Genomic DNA, 13710 nt, shown 5'->3' with positions numbered 1-13710 from the left:
TGGAAATGGTGAAACATGCATTAGTTTGGTAGTTTGGTTTCCTTTCTTTTGGGTAGATACCCGGAAGTGGTATTGCTGGATCAAATGGTAGATTTGTTCCCATTCTTCTGAGGATCTTCCATACTGTTTTACAACGTGGTTGCACTAATTTGCAATCCCACCAACAATGTTTTAGAGTTCCCACTTCTCCACATCCTCACCAGAATTTGTTGCTGTGTTTTGAATGATTGCCATTCTAGTTGGAGTTAGGTGAAATCTTGGGATAGTTTTGATTTGCATCTCTCTGATTGCCAATGATGTTGAGCATTTTTTCATGCATTTATTGGCCATTTGAATTTCTTCTTTCATGAAGTGTCTATTTAGTTCGCTTGCCCATTTTGTTATAGGATGATTTGTTTTTTTACTGTTGACTTTCTTGAGTTCTCTGTATAGTCTAGATATTAGTCCTCTATTGGAGGAGTAGGTGGCAAAAATCTTCTCCCATTCTGTTGGCTCTCGATTGAGGTTCTTGACAGTTTCCTTTGCTGTACAGAAGCTCTTCAGTTTCATGCAATCCCACGTATTGATTCGCCTTTTAGTTTGTTGTGCCTTTGGTGTCTTGTTGAAAAAGTGTTTATCTGTGCCTATGTGTTGCAGTGTTGGACCTATGCCCTCTTCAAGGAGCTGCAAGGTCTCTGGTCTAATTTCCAAGTCTTTGATCCATCTTGAATTGATTTTGTGCAGGGTGAGAGAGTGGGATTAATTTCCAATTTTCTGCATATGGTTAACCAGTTTTGCCAACACCATGTGTTGAACAGGCTCTCTTTTTTCCAGTGTATGTTGTTGGCCCCTTTGTCAAAAATCAATTGGCTGAAAGTGTGTGGATTTGTTTCTGGGTTTTCTATTCTGCTCCATTGATCTATGTATATGTTTTTGTGCCAGTACAATGCTGTTTTTTTTTTTTTTGTTACAGTGGCTTTGTAATATAGTTTAAAGTCGGGTATTGTGATTCCTCCTGCATGGATTTTGTTGCTGAGAACTACTTTGGCTATTCTGGGTTTTTTGTTGTTTCCAATAAATTTAATGATGGATTTTTCTATGTCTTTGAATAATGATCTTGGTAGTTTAATGGGCATTGTGTTAAATCTGTAGATCACTTTTGGAAGGATGGCCATTTTAATGATATTTGTTCTGCCAATCCATGAACATGGAAGATGTTTCCATCTTCTAAGATCTTCTTCGATTTCTTTTTTCAATGTTTTATAATTTTCTTTGTAGAGATCTTTTACCTCCTTGGTTAAGTTTATTCCTAAGTATTTTATTTTTTTGTGGGAGATCCCGAGTGGAAGTGGGATTTGAATTTCTTTTTCAGTGGATTTATGGTTGGTGTACAGAAAAACTTCTGATTTTTTAAGATTGATTTCGTATCCAGACACTGTGCTGAATTTGTTGACCAGGTCTATAAGCCTTTTGGTTGAGTTTGTTGGGTTTTCTAAATGTAGTATGATGTCATCTGCAAATAGTGTAAGTTTGAGTTCTTCTTTCCTTATTTGTACTCCTTTGATTTCCTTTTCTTGCCTTGTTGCTCTGTCTAGAGTCTCAAGTACTATATGAAGAGAAGTGGTGATAGTGGACATCCTTGTCTTGTTCCTGGTCTTTTTTTTTTTTTTTTTTTTTTTTGGTGGTACTGGGGTTCCTGGAAACCCTTCTACCTCGGGGGTAGACTCCCAGACCTATTTTTATATATTTTTTTAAATTTGGAAACAGGCTCTCTTAAGCCAGTGAGGCTGGCTTTGTTTTTTTGTTTTATTTTGTTTTGTTTTCAAATTTATTTATTTATTTTTTATTGGTGCATTGTAAACATATATCACATTGGAATACAAGACTTGAGAGGATATACAAGCACACATCATCCAATTAGCCCTCATCCAGCCCCCATCCCATTTCCTCCCCCTCCCTCGTTCCCATGCTTGTTTGGTGATTAACTTTGATACATTTGTTTATGTACCTCCTGTGTTTTAAAGAGGCTCCATCCTCCCCTATTCCATACCCTCTGATTGGTCACCTTAGTTGCTTCACTATAGGGTCCTTTCTATAACTCAACCTCTTCCTGTTGCCCCTTTCCTCCTAGTTATTGCTGATTAGGGGAAGCATCTGATTTTTATTTTCTGTGATATTTCTCTGTGCATACCACGTTGCAAGTACCGATCCCACTCTTGACGGCCCCAGTAGTGGCCTGGCTACCTGGTGGACTGATCCAGACCTTGCTGGCTCAAGCAGTGGCCTTGCCTCATGGGAAGCCCCGATTCTGGTTTTTCTGGCCCCGACACCAGCCTAACCCCTCAGCTGGCTCTGATCCTGGCCTCAGAGGCCCCAGTAGCGGCCTTGCCTCACGGCCAGCTCCAATGCCGGCCATTGGCCCTGGCACTGGCCTAACCTCTCGGCAGGCTCCGATCCTGGCCTCGGAGGCCCTAGCACCGGCCTAGCCTCACAGTAGGCTCCGATCCCGGCCTCGCTGGCCCCAGCACCGGCCTTGCTTCACAGCAGGCTCCGATCCCGGCCACGCTGGCCCTGGCACCGGCCTAACACCTTGGCAGGCTCTTATCCCGGCCTCGGAGGCCCAGCACCGGCCTTGCCTCACAGCTGGCCGCTGGCCCCAGCATCGGCCTAACCCCTTGGCAGGCTCCGATCCCAGCCTCGGAGGCCCCAGTAGCAGCCTTGCCTCATGGTAGGCTTCGATGCCGGCCACTGGCCCCGGCACCAGCCTAACCCCTCGGCAGGCTCTTATCCTGGCCTCAGAGGCCCCAGCACCAGCCTTGATGAGGCTGGCTTTGAACCTGCGTTATCCTCCTGTCTCTGCCTCCTAAGCGCCCTGATTACAAGGGTGTGCCACCACGCCCAGCGAGAGATGATTTTTAATTCTTAACATTGTTAAGATTTTATTTCAGTTTGAAATGTTTGTTCTTTTTTGCTTAGTTGTCTGTTGGATGGAAATTCGTATTTCTCTGTTTCTGTCTCCGCCACCCAAGCATGGGGATTACAAGTGTGCTCCACCATGCCTGGCTTGTTCCTATTTTTAGGGGAAATTCTTGAAGTTTTCCCCATTTATTATTTATGATGTTGGCTATGGGTTTATTGTAGATTGCCTTTATGATGCTGAGATATGTTCCTTCTATTCTGATTCTCTGTAGTGCTTTAATCATAAATGGATGTTGGATTTTATCAAATGCTTTTCCAGCATCTATTGAAATGATCATGTTATTTTTGTATTTGGTTCTGTTTATATGATTAATTACATGGATTGATTTTCATATGTTGAATCAGCCTTGCATCCCTAGGATGAACCCTACCTGGTGTGATGTATGATTTTCTTTATGTGTTTTTTTTCTTTTTTTTTGGGGGGGTGGTACTGGGGTTCCTGGAAGACCTTCTACCTCTGGGCTACACTCCAAGACCTATTTTTTATACTTTTTATTTGGAAACAGGGTCTCTTAAGCCAGCGCGGCTGGCTTTGAACCTGCGCGATCCTCCTGTCTCTGCCTCCCAAGCACGGGGATTACAAGCGTGTGCCACCACGCCCGGCTCTTTATGTGGTTTTGAATGCATGTTGCTAGTATTTTGTTTAGCAGTTTGCATCCAAAGTCATCAAAGATATAGGCCTGTAGTTCTCCTTCCTTGAACTGTCTTTATTTGGCTTTGATATTAATGTGATGCTGGCTTCATAGAATGTATTTGGGAGAGTTTCATTTTTTCTGTTTCATGAAATAGATTGAGGAGTATTGGTATTAGCTCTTCTGTAAAGGTTTTATAGAATTCACTTGGGAAATCATCTGGTCCTGGGCTTTTCTTTGATGGTAGGCTCTTTATTGCTGTTTAAGTCTCTTTGATTATTGGTTGGTTTAAATTTTTTATATCTTCTCAATTCAGTTTTGGAAGGCTGTATTTACCTAGAAATTTGTCAATTTCCTCCAGATTTTCCATTTTGTTGGAGGATAGTTTTTCAAAGTAGTTTCTGATAATCCTCTGGATTTCTACACTGTCAATAGTAATATCTCGAGACTTCCGGGAAGATGGCGACCGAGAAAAGCGGGGCTTAAGAGTCCCGCTAACAACCAATCTCCATTACCACAAAAAGAGCGCCTTTCATAGCCAGAAAACACCATCACCAGAAAAACAAAAAAAACCACCAGGCTCCAGAGAGAAAGCGGACTGAGAACAGAGCTCAGGGCCACAGAGGAGACACACGCGCCCGAGGACGCGGCAGCAGCGCCATACTGCCGGCGGCAGCGGCGAACTCAGCGGACGGCTACAGAAAGCTGAGGTGAGCCGATGCGGAACAGCCAGGCGGGATCTTTCGGCGCAGACAGCATTTAAAGCTCCCAGTGGCTGAGCTCAGCACACGCTGCAGGGATTCAGAGTGGAAATCAAAACCAGAGAAGAAAAAATATGCCAGCCTCATGGCCGAGGGCGTGGTAGAGGCGCCATATTGACACCGGCTGCAGCAGCAGCAGTGAATTCACCGAGTCCAGTACAGCTACATCTACGTACTCAAGAACAGTGAGTCAAATTGCGGGCCACAGAGGAGAAATCGCAGTATTGTGCCTCCTGGGACTTGACCCAGTGAGGGAGTGGTGGTGGCAGAGATATCACACCATAGGAGAACGTGCAACCTGGCACCCCCCATAGTTTAAAGCAGCCTCTATCGACTCCCTGGGTCGGAGACTCTGTGATACAACCCAGTAAAGGAGTAGTAGGGTCTGAGATAATACAGACTCGAGATCCAGAGCACCTTAAGTGAAGCCATAGTGACCCAGGGGAAGAACCCAGAGAAGGCACAAACCTCCGAAATCATGGGAAAGAGGAATAATACTGGAGCAATGAATGCTCACAACCCCACAACATCAGAACCCGATAAAACAGAAAATCAGAGATTTCTAGAAGATCAAATCAGGAAAATAACTGTAGAAATAATAGAGGTGCTTCGAAAAGAACTCAGAGAGAGCCAAAAAGAGATAAAGGATGCAATTAATGAAGTAAAGGCCTCAATTCAAAGCACAAACAACCGATTAGAACACATGGAGAACAGAATCTCGCTCTTAGAAGATGATCATTCCAAAAATGAACGCATAGTTTCTAATCTAGAAAAAAATATCCAACAGCAGGAATCTGATATTGAAGAAATATGGGCCCATTTTAAGAGAGCTAACCTAAGAATAATTGGAATAGAGGAGGGAAAAGAAAGTGATACCAAAGGGATCAACAATCTCTTCAAGGAAGTAATAGCAGAAAATTTTCCAAACATAGAGCAAGAGGTTGATACACAGATCCAGGAAACTTATAGAACTCCCTTTAGACAGGATCCGAGAAGAGGATCCCCACGCCATATAATTGTCAAAATGACCAATGTAGAAGCCAAGCAGAGAATCTTAAAGGCAACAAAAACAAAGGGCCAAGTGACATTCAGAAGCAAACCAATTAGAATCACTCCAGACTTCCCAAACCAAGTCATGAGAGCCAGAAGGGCTTAGAGTAACATATTCCAAACTCTGAAAGAAAACAACTTCCAGCCAAAAATTTCCTATCCAGCAAAACTTTCTATCAAATTAGATGGAGAAATAAGAAGCTTCCATGACAAACAGAAACTGAAGGAATTTATGTCTTCAAAACCAGCGCTAGAGAAAATACTCAAAGAGATTAACTACAAAGAAGAAATAGGTAACACTCACCAGAACCAGAGAAACAAGAGTTTCCATCCAACAGACAACTAAGATTGGTTATCAGTGGAGATTCATTATTTATGTTAGTCTTTTACCTATCTCTAAATTGTATTGTTTGCCTTTATTGTTGTTAATTTTTAGGATTTCTAGTTGGAATATTAATATACCTTCAGATATAGCATTTGGAAATATTTTATCCAATTCTATTAGTAACTTTTAACTCTGTTTACATTGTCTTTGGATATACAATATTTTCTTTTATTTTTTAGGGAGTTTGTATATTCTTCTGTTGCCTGTGCCATTGAAATCATATCCAAGAAATCACTGCCAATTTCAATGTTGTGAGGTTTTATGACCCAGATTTTCTCCTAAAAGTTTATAGTCTTAAGATTTATATTTAGGTCTTTTATCTAGTTTGAGTTAATACTTGTATGTGGGATTAGGTAAGGGTCCAATTTTATTCTTTTCCATGTAATTATTATTTTTCAACAATATTTAGTTAAAAGATTATTATTTCCACCACCAAATCTTCGTGGAAACCTTGTCAAAAATAACTTGACAATATAGGGAAGAAGTTAGCTCTAGGCTTGTATTTAACTCCAATGGTCTATATATCTGCCTTTAGAACAGTACTACACTGTTTCAATTATTGCAGCTTTATATGGTTTGAAATCAGAAAATATACATCTTCTAGCTTTGTTTTTGCTTCGAGATTGTTTTGGGTATCTAGAGTCCATATTCCATATCAGGATAGATTTTTTTCTGAAAAATAAATATATGATAGTTTCACCTAAAAAAAAGAAAAAAATATTCTCTGGTAAGAAAGAAAGCAAAAAGAAATATTGAAATGTTATCTTTAAGTCATCAAAAGCTTGGTATCAGACAAATGAAACTGTTATGTGAGATTATCATTTTTAATTTTGGATAAATTGCTATAATACTAGATGTCAACCACTAAGCCAAGCATGGGAGGGAGGGATGGGGAGAGAATGGGGTGGGGATCGGGTGGGGGCTGACTGGGCGATGTGTGCATGTATGTCTACAAAAGTTTGTATCCCACTATGATGTATGAATACAGTGCACCAATAAAATAAAATTTAAAAAAAATAGTAATATCTCCCTTTTCATCTCTTATCTTCATAATTTGAGTTGATTCTCTCTTTTTTTAGTTAGGTTGGCTAGTGGTTTGTCTATCTTGTTAATTTTTTCGAGAAACCAGCTTTTGGTTTTGTTGATTTTCTGTTCGTTTGTTGTTGTTTTTTTGTGTGGTACTGGGGTTCCTGGAAGCCCTTCTACCTCCGGGATACACTCCCAGACCTATTTTTTATACTTTTTAAATTTAGAAACAGAGTCTCCTAAGCCAGCGCGCTGGCTGGCTTCAAACCTGCATGATCCTCCTGACTCCACCTCCCAAGCGCGGGGATTACAAGCGTGTGCCATCACGCCTGGTGCTGATTTTCTGTATTTTTTTAATTCTCTACTTCATTAATTTCTGCTCTGATTTTAATAATTTCCTGTCTTCTACTGGCTTTGGGTTAGATTGTTTCTGTTTCTCAAGGGCTTTGAGGTGTGTCGTTAGGTTATTTATTTGATGATTTTCTGTTTTTCTTATGTGAGCACTCAGTGCTATAAAATTTTCTCTTAACACTGCCTTCAAAGTGTCCCAGAGACTTTGATATGTTATATCTTTATTTTCATTTTTTTCTATAAATTTCTTGATTTCAACTCTTATATATTCTATGGCCCATTTTTCATTCAGAAGTGTGGTGTTCAGCCTCCACATGCTTATGTGGTTTCTCTGGGTCTTATAGTTGATTTCTAATTTCATTCCATTATGGTCTAAAAAGACACAGGGAAGTATGTCACATTTTTTTAATTTGCTAGTGCTCACTTTGTGGCCCATGATGTGATCTATTTTGAAGAAGGTTCCATGAGCAACTGAGAAAAATGTGAACTCCTTTGTAGTTGGGTGAAATATTCTATATGTGTCCAACAGGTCCATTTGATTAATAGTGTTCTTTAGTTCTGAGGCATCTTTACTGACCTTTTGTCTAGAAGATTGGTCTAATGGTGTGAGAGGGGTCCTGAAGTCTCCCAGTATTATTGTATTGTGATTTATATGTGACTTAATGTCACAGAAAGTTTGTTTTATGAAAGTAGCTGTACCTATGTTTGGGGCATAGATGTTGATTATTTTTATTTCCTCTTGCTGAATTGTTCCTTTTACCAGTAAAAATGACCTTTGTCTCTTCTAATAAGCTTGGTCTTGAAGTCTAACTTGTCTGATATCATAGTTGCCACCCCTGCTTGCCTTTGAGTTCCATTGACATGGATTACCTTGCTCCAGCCCTTTACCTTAAGTTTGTTACTATCTTTACTTGTCAGGTAAGTTTATTGTAAGCAGCAGATGGATGGATTCTGGTTTTTAATCCATTTTGCCACTTTACGCCTTTTTATTGGGGAGTTGAGGCCATTTACATTCAGTGTGATTATTGAGAGATGATTTTCATTTTTTTTATTTTTATTTTTTGGTGGTACTGGGGTTCCTGGAAACCCTTCTACCTATGGGCTACACTCCCATACCTATTTTATATTTTTTAAAATTTGGAAACAGGATCTCTTAAGCCAGTGAGGCTGGCTTTGAACCTGCGTGATCCTCCTGTCTCCACCTCCTAAGCAGGGGGATTACGAGGGTGTGCCACCATGCCCTGTTGTTGAATTGTTTTTTCTAAGTTATAAACTATGCAAGCATTTTTGGAGTGATCATCCTCTAGGAGTGAGATTCTATTTTCCATGTGGTCTAATTGATTGTCTATAGTTTGAATTGATGCTTTACTGTGATGGACCAAGCTCGGCCAGAGCAACTAGAGACCGTTGTGGGACTTATTTCTTAGAAGGTGGGCATAGGGATTTGGCTTAGTTCTCAGAGGCCTCTCTGCAGCAATTCCTTCTGCTTACCAACTAGGCTTCTTCAAGTCCTTGTTCACGGCCCCAAACTGTGGAAATTAATCTCCAGGACTTGGAAGGGAGAAATCTGAAATAATTTGACATGGACAACTGCCTCCTCTCGTGCAATTGACAATTTATTTTCCCAAACCCAGGATTTATATATTCTACTTCAGTGAAGTTAATAGTAGAAGAGTGTAAACACCAAAGGACAATAGTGAAGGACATGTAAACAAAACAAAGGGAAGAACTGTGACATTACTGGTCTTGTGATTAAAATCAGTCCCTTGGCCTTGCAGATGATTGCCTTTAGAGGGCAAATTCCAGAAGGGACAGGCATGCCCAGGGCTTTGGAGAATTTGGCTTTTAGAATCTCTTTTAACCCTTTTGGAATTTTCCGTTCCTAGGGCTTAGTCCATGTAGTTGGCATGGGGAAATCAGATGGGTCTAAGCCGTGTATGTCTATGACGATCCAAAGGACTGCGATGGATGTCTGTCAGGTCCTGGCTGTAAACAACACTCACAAAACATTTTTAGCAGACAGGGTCCAAAAAACAACATGAAGTTTTTAGATTTAATTATCAGATGTACTTCCCTAGTCTCTACCTGCTGCTGAGCACTTTCTTCTTGGGAACACACAAGCGGTAGGCTTATTAGAAACCTACTCCTCTTTTAATAATCCATCTTCATACAACAATCCTTCTGCAACTTGCTTTTCAACCTTCCTGTTTTTTATCTTGATCCTTTCTTTCCCATTTGGGACAATCTTAGGATAAACTTTACTTCACACAAAATGCTTTCTTATTCTCACAAGATTTCCTTTCTTTATCTCCATCAAAACTTCATACCTGCACACTTATTATATCTGTCTTTTGTTCTGACATAACTATTTCCTTAGCCAGGTGGTGCCTCTTTGTCTCTGGGCAGTGCACGTACTAGGTGCAAGGGTCAAGAATCTTCCTGGCCCTCGGCTCTTTTGTATTGGGCAGTATTAGCTGCTCATCAACTAGGCTGCTTTGAAGTCACACACAAAGTTTATCTTTCCTATATCCAGGTCGGATCACAAGGAGAGGAGGTAAACAGAGGCACCGGTTGCCTCCCTTGCTGTTTTAGGGCTAATGGCTTTAGTTGACTCTTAAGGCTTTTACTATAGGTTAATGATTAGAATCAAGGGCAAAGATAGAGAGGAACTCTGCATTGTAATTGCTGCAGCCTGAATGCTTTCACAGCACTTAAGCTCTAACTAGATTTTATTGGAGCTTGGAGCAAGACAGGGGAAGGCTGAGGGCTGAGACATATATTACCAGAACTTTTATCTTCCATGGACTCAGTTTCTCCCATAGTCCTGATTTTTGGGGCCCCATTTTACATCACTGGAGCCATTAGTATAGAATCATTACCAAAAGAACAATAGCTTATAAAAGAATATCTAAGAGCAAGGAGTAGTTTGACCAGCGACAACGTTCCCTCAGGGCTTTTCCTCCTTGAGGTTTGCCATGTCATGCGTGCAGGGTCACGCACACAGACTCTAAGAAAGTGAGGCCGTGGCACTTTACTTCAATGATTGCATCCTTTATTTCTTTCAGACTCTCTAAATTCTTTTCTAAAATCCTGTATTATTTCTACAGTTACATTCCTGATTTGATCTTCAGGAGATCTCTGCATTTCTGTGTTATCAGGTTCTGTTTTTGTGGGGTTGTGAGAGCTCATTGCTCCATTGTTGTTCTTCCTTCCCATGATTTCAGAAGTTTGTACCTGTTGCTTTTGGTAGATTTCTCTCAGTCTCTAGGTGTCAGCTGGTATATTCAAGGGCAAGTTGTATTGTATTCAACAGTGAAGGCTGAGTAAGGAGGAAAGTGAAGGAGTAAATGGGAAAATAGGGTAAGGTGTCAGATAGGGTCAAATAGTATGAGTATATGGGTTTGGTAAAGTAGTATATACTAGAGGTTAGAGATAGTACAAATGTAGTAGTATTCTAGTGACCAATGTAGAGTTTCTGATATAGTGATATGAAGTGGACTTAATACAAGACAAGGGAGTGATAAAAAGAAGAGAGAAGAAAATGGATAGAGAGGAGAGCGTAGGTATGTACAAAGGAAGAAACTTGGGACAGGATTTGGGAAGAGGGTTAAAAAAAACAAAACAAAAAAGCCTAGCGTGGTGGTGCACGCTTGTAATCCCCGTGCTTGGGAGGCAGAGACAGGAGGATCACGCAGGTTTGAAGCCAGCCATGCTGGGTTAAGAGACCCTGTTTCCAAATAAAAATATAAAAAGTAGGTCTGGGAGTGTAGCCTGGAGGTAGAAGGGCTTCCAGGAACCCCAGTACTACAAAAAAAAGAAAAAAAAAAAACCCAAAAACAAAAACAAAAAAATCCATAAAAACAAAACAAAACAACACAAAAAACCCACAAACCCCCTTCCAAAAAAAGAGAAAAAAAAAAAAACCAGTCAGCTATACACTGTAGCACACACAAAAGAGAATGAAAAAAACTAAACAATCCCAACAACAAATTAATGTGAGTCTACAAATAAATGACTATTCAGCAGTCACTGTGTAGATACCAAGTGCCATCAGCACTTTTCCCTCTGTGAGTCTGGTTCTCTGAGTCTTCTCAGTCTATGCAGATGGTCAATATCAATGGGGCTGTATTTAATATTGAGTAAAGGTCATCCTCCATACTTTCCACAGATTTGGAGTCTAGGTCTCTCCCTGCCTCTGTTGGTAGCATATGCCTCTGAGACCAAACTCAATGTAGGAGTCTCTGTTTTCCACAGCTAGAGCTGGGCTAGTCTGACTTCTCCCTGTTCACCACAATTGGGATAACTGTGGTGTTCTCGGAAATTCTACTCATTGGGTTTAGTGCTAAGCGTAAGACAACCCCCCCCCCCACTCTCCACTGATCAGAGCCTGAGTCTGTCTGAGCTTCTGATATGATCAACAGCAGATCCCACTCCCACCTTCTCTGGGTTCTTCTCCGGATCACCACAACTTCACTTATTGTGCTCTGGATCTCTGGAGGGTATGGTAATCTCAGCCGCCACCACTCCTTCCCTGGGTTGATCTCAGCCACCACCACTCCTTCTCTGGGTTGTATCGCAAAGTCTCAAACCCAGGGAGTTAGTCACAGCTGCGCAAGATCCTGAGGGCCCAGGCTGGGCGTTTTTCTTCGGGGAATGGCTACTAGAGTGTAGTTATTTTTGCCACCCCTACTCCTTCACTGGATTGAACTGCAAGATCTCACACCTAGGGAGTTTATCAAAGTTGTGCAAGTCCCTGTTGGTGCAGAGCTGGGATTTCTCCTGTAGGGGCCGCAACTTCACTTACGATTGTGGTGCACAATGGGCTGGAGCTCTCACGGGCGTGGTGAACTCACCACCGCTGCTGGCAATATGGTGTCGATGCCACGCCCTTGGCTGTGAGGCTGGCATATTCTTTTCTGCTTTTGAGCTCCACTCTGAATCCCTGGAGAGCATAATGGGCTTGGCCGCTGGAAATTTTAGCTGGTCTTCATGCTGAAAGAACTGCTAAATTACAACTGACTGGACTGCAACTGGTCACTTCAGCTCCTTGTATTTCTTTTCCTCCCTGGAATCTGGATCTGTGAGGCAAGATGGCAGCGGCACGGTGGCCACTGCTACAAGGCAGGCAGGTTTCTTTTCTGCTCTCTGTTTGTTCTTCTAGTCTTCTTTTTCTCTGTCCCTTGTATTTATAGCTTTTATTTCTCAATTGATAGTATTTCCTGGCTATGTAAGGCATTATTTTTGAAGCTATGGAGATCGAGTGTCAGCAGTATTCGTAGACGCTGCTTTACTCGGTCATCATCTTCCATATCTCCCCAATATACACTAATATTAAGGGTGCATACTAACTGATAGAAATATTAACTATTAAACACAAGAAAGGGATCACTTGACATTTCCAATTAAATATGAAGCAAATGCTGAGAAGCACAAAGTCACTGCAGTACTGGGGTAGTAGTGATGTCCCAGCCATCTCACCGCCTTTTATGTCAGCTTCATTACTTTGAGTTTCTTTTCCTAATCACAGAGGTACTTTGAGAAATGTAACTAAAGGTTAAAAGTATGAAGTTAGGGAATTGGTTCTTAAATTGTTTTAGTATTTTTCTTAAAATATTTTTTATGTACTGAAAATGTTCACATATATCGCTTCTCAGCCTTTTGGCTAAGATCAAGTGTAAAATGTTCATATATAATAACTTTAGGTAAGTAGAAAGTAAACTACTAAAGCTGAATAAATACTTTAATGCAAGTCATATTTTCTAATATTAGTTTAATTTTATTCATTTAATCTTCCAAATCTGTTTTTTACATAGATATCAAACTTAGAGAAACAAAATAGAAAGCTGGGCATAGTAGTACACACCCAGTGCTGTAATCTCAGCACTTGGGAGCCTAAGTCAGGAGGATCGCAGATATAAAGCCAGCCAGATGCTCAGCAACCTAGTGAGACCCTGTTTGAAAATAAAAACAAAAAAAGGCTGAAGTGTAACCCCGATATAGAATGCCCCTGAGTTCTATCCTTAGTAATCTCCCTAAACCAGGTATGGTGGTGCACGCTTTTAATCCCAGCATTTGGGAGGCTGAGACTGGAGGATCGCGGGTGGCCAGCCTCAGCTACTTAGTGAGGCCCTTTGCAACTCAGTGAGACCTGGTTTCAAAATATAGAATAAAAAATAGGGCAGGGGGTGTAGCTCAGAGGTCAAATGCCCCTGGGTACCATCCTCAGAACTAAAAAAAATAAAACAACTTAGTAAGCTCCACCCCCCCACACACACACCCATGTGCACACACGAGAGAAAAAACAGACGCTTCAAAGATTTTTCATATGCTTCAGATTAGCACTTCTTTTCATGTTTTCCTTCCACAGTTGCCTAACAGTGATCTGAGAGTCAGATTAGAAGACCTAATTTCAATCAAGAGCGTTTTTTCAGTAAGGAGAACAATGAAAGACTTTTCACAAATGACACCAAGATACTTGATTTTATATTTTTAAGTAAGTGAAAAAAACTTTATCTTCACTTTCAGATGTTTTCTAAAATTGTCCAGT

Source organism: Muscardinus avellanarius (assembly GCF_963383645.1).
Source record: "Muscardinus avellanarius genome assembly, chromosome: 18".
Lineage (NCBI taxonomy): Eukaryota > Metazoa > Chordata > Mammalia > Rodentia > Gliridae > Muscardinus > Muscardinus avellanarius.
The sequence above is the reverse complement of the archived record's forward strand: the minus strand, read 5'-3'. Positions refer to the sequence as shown.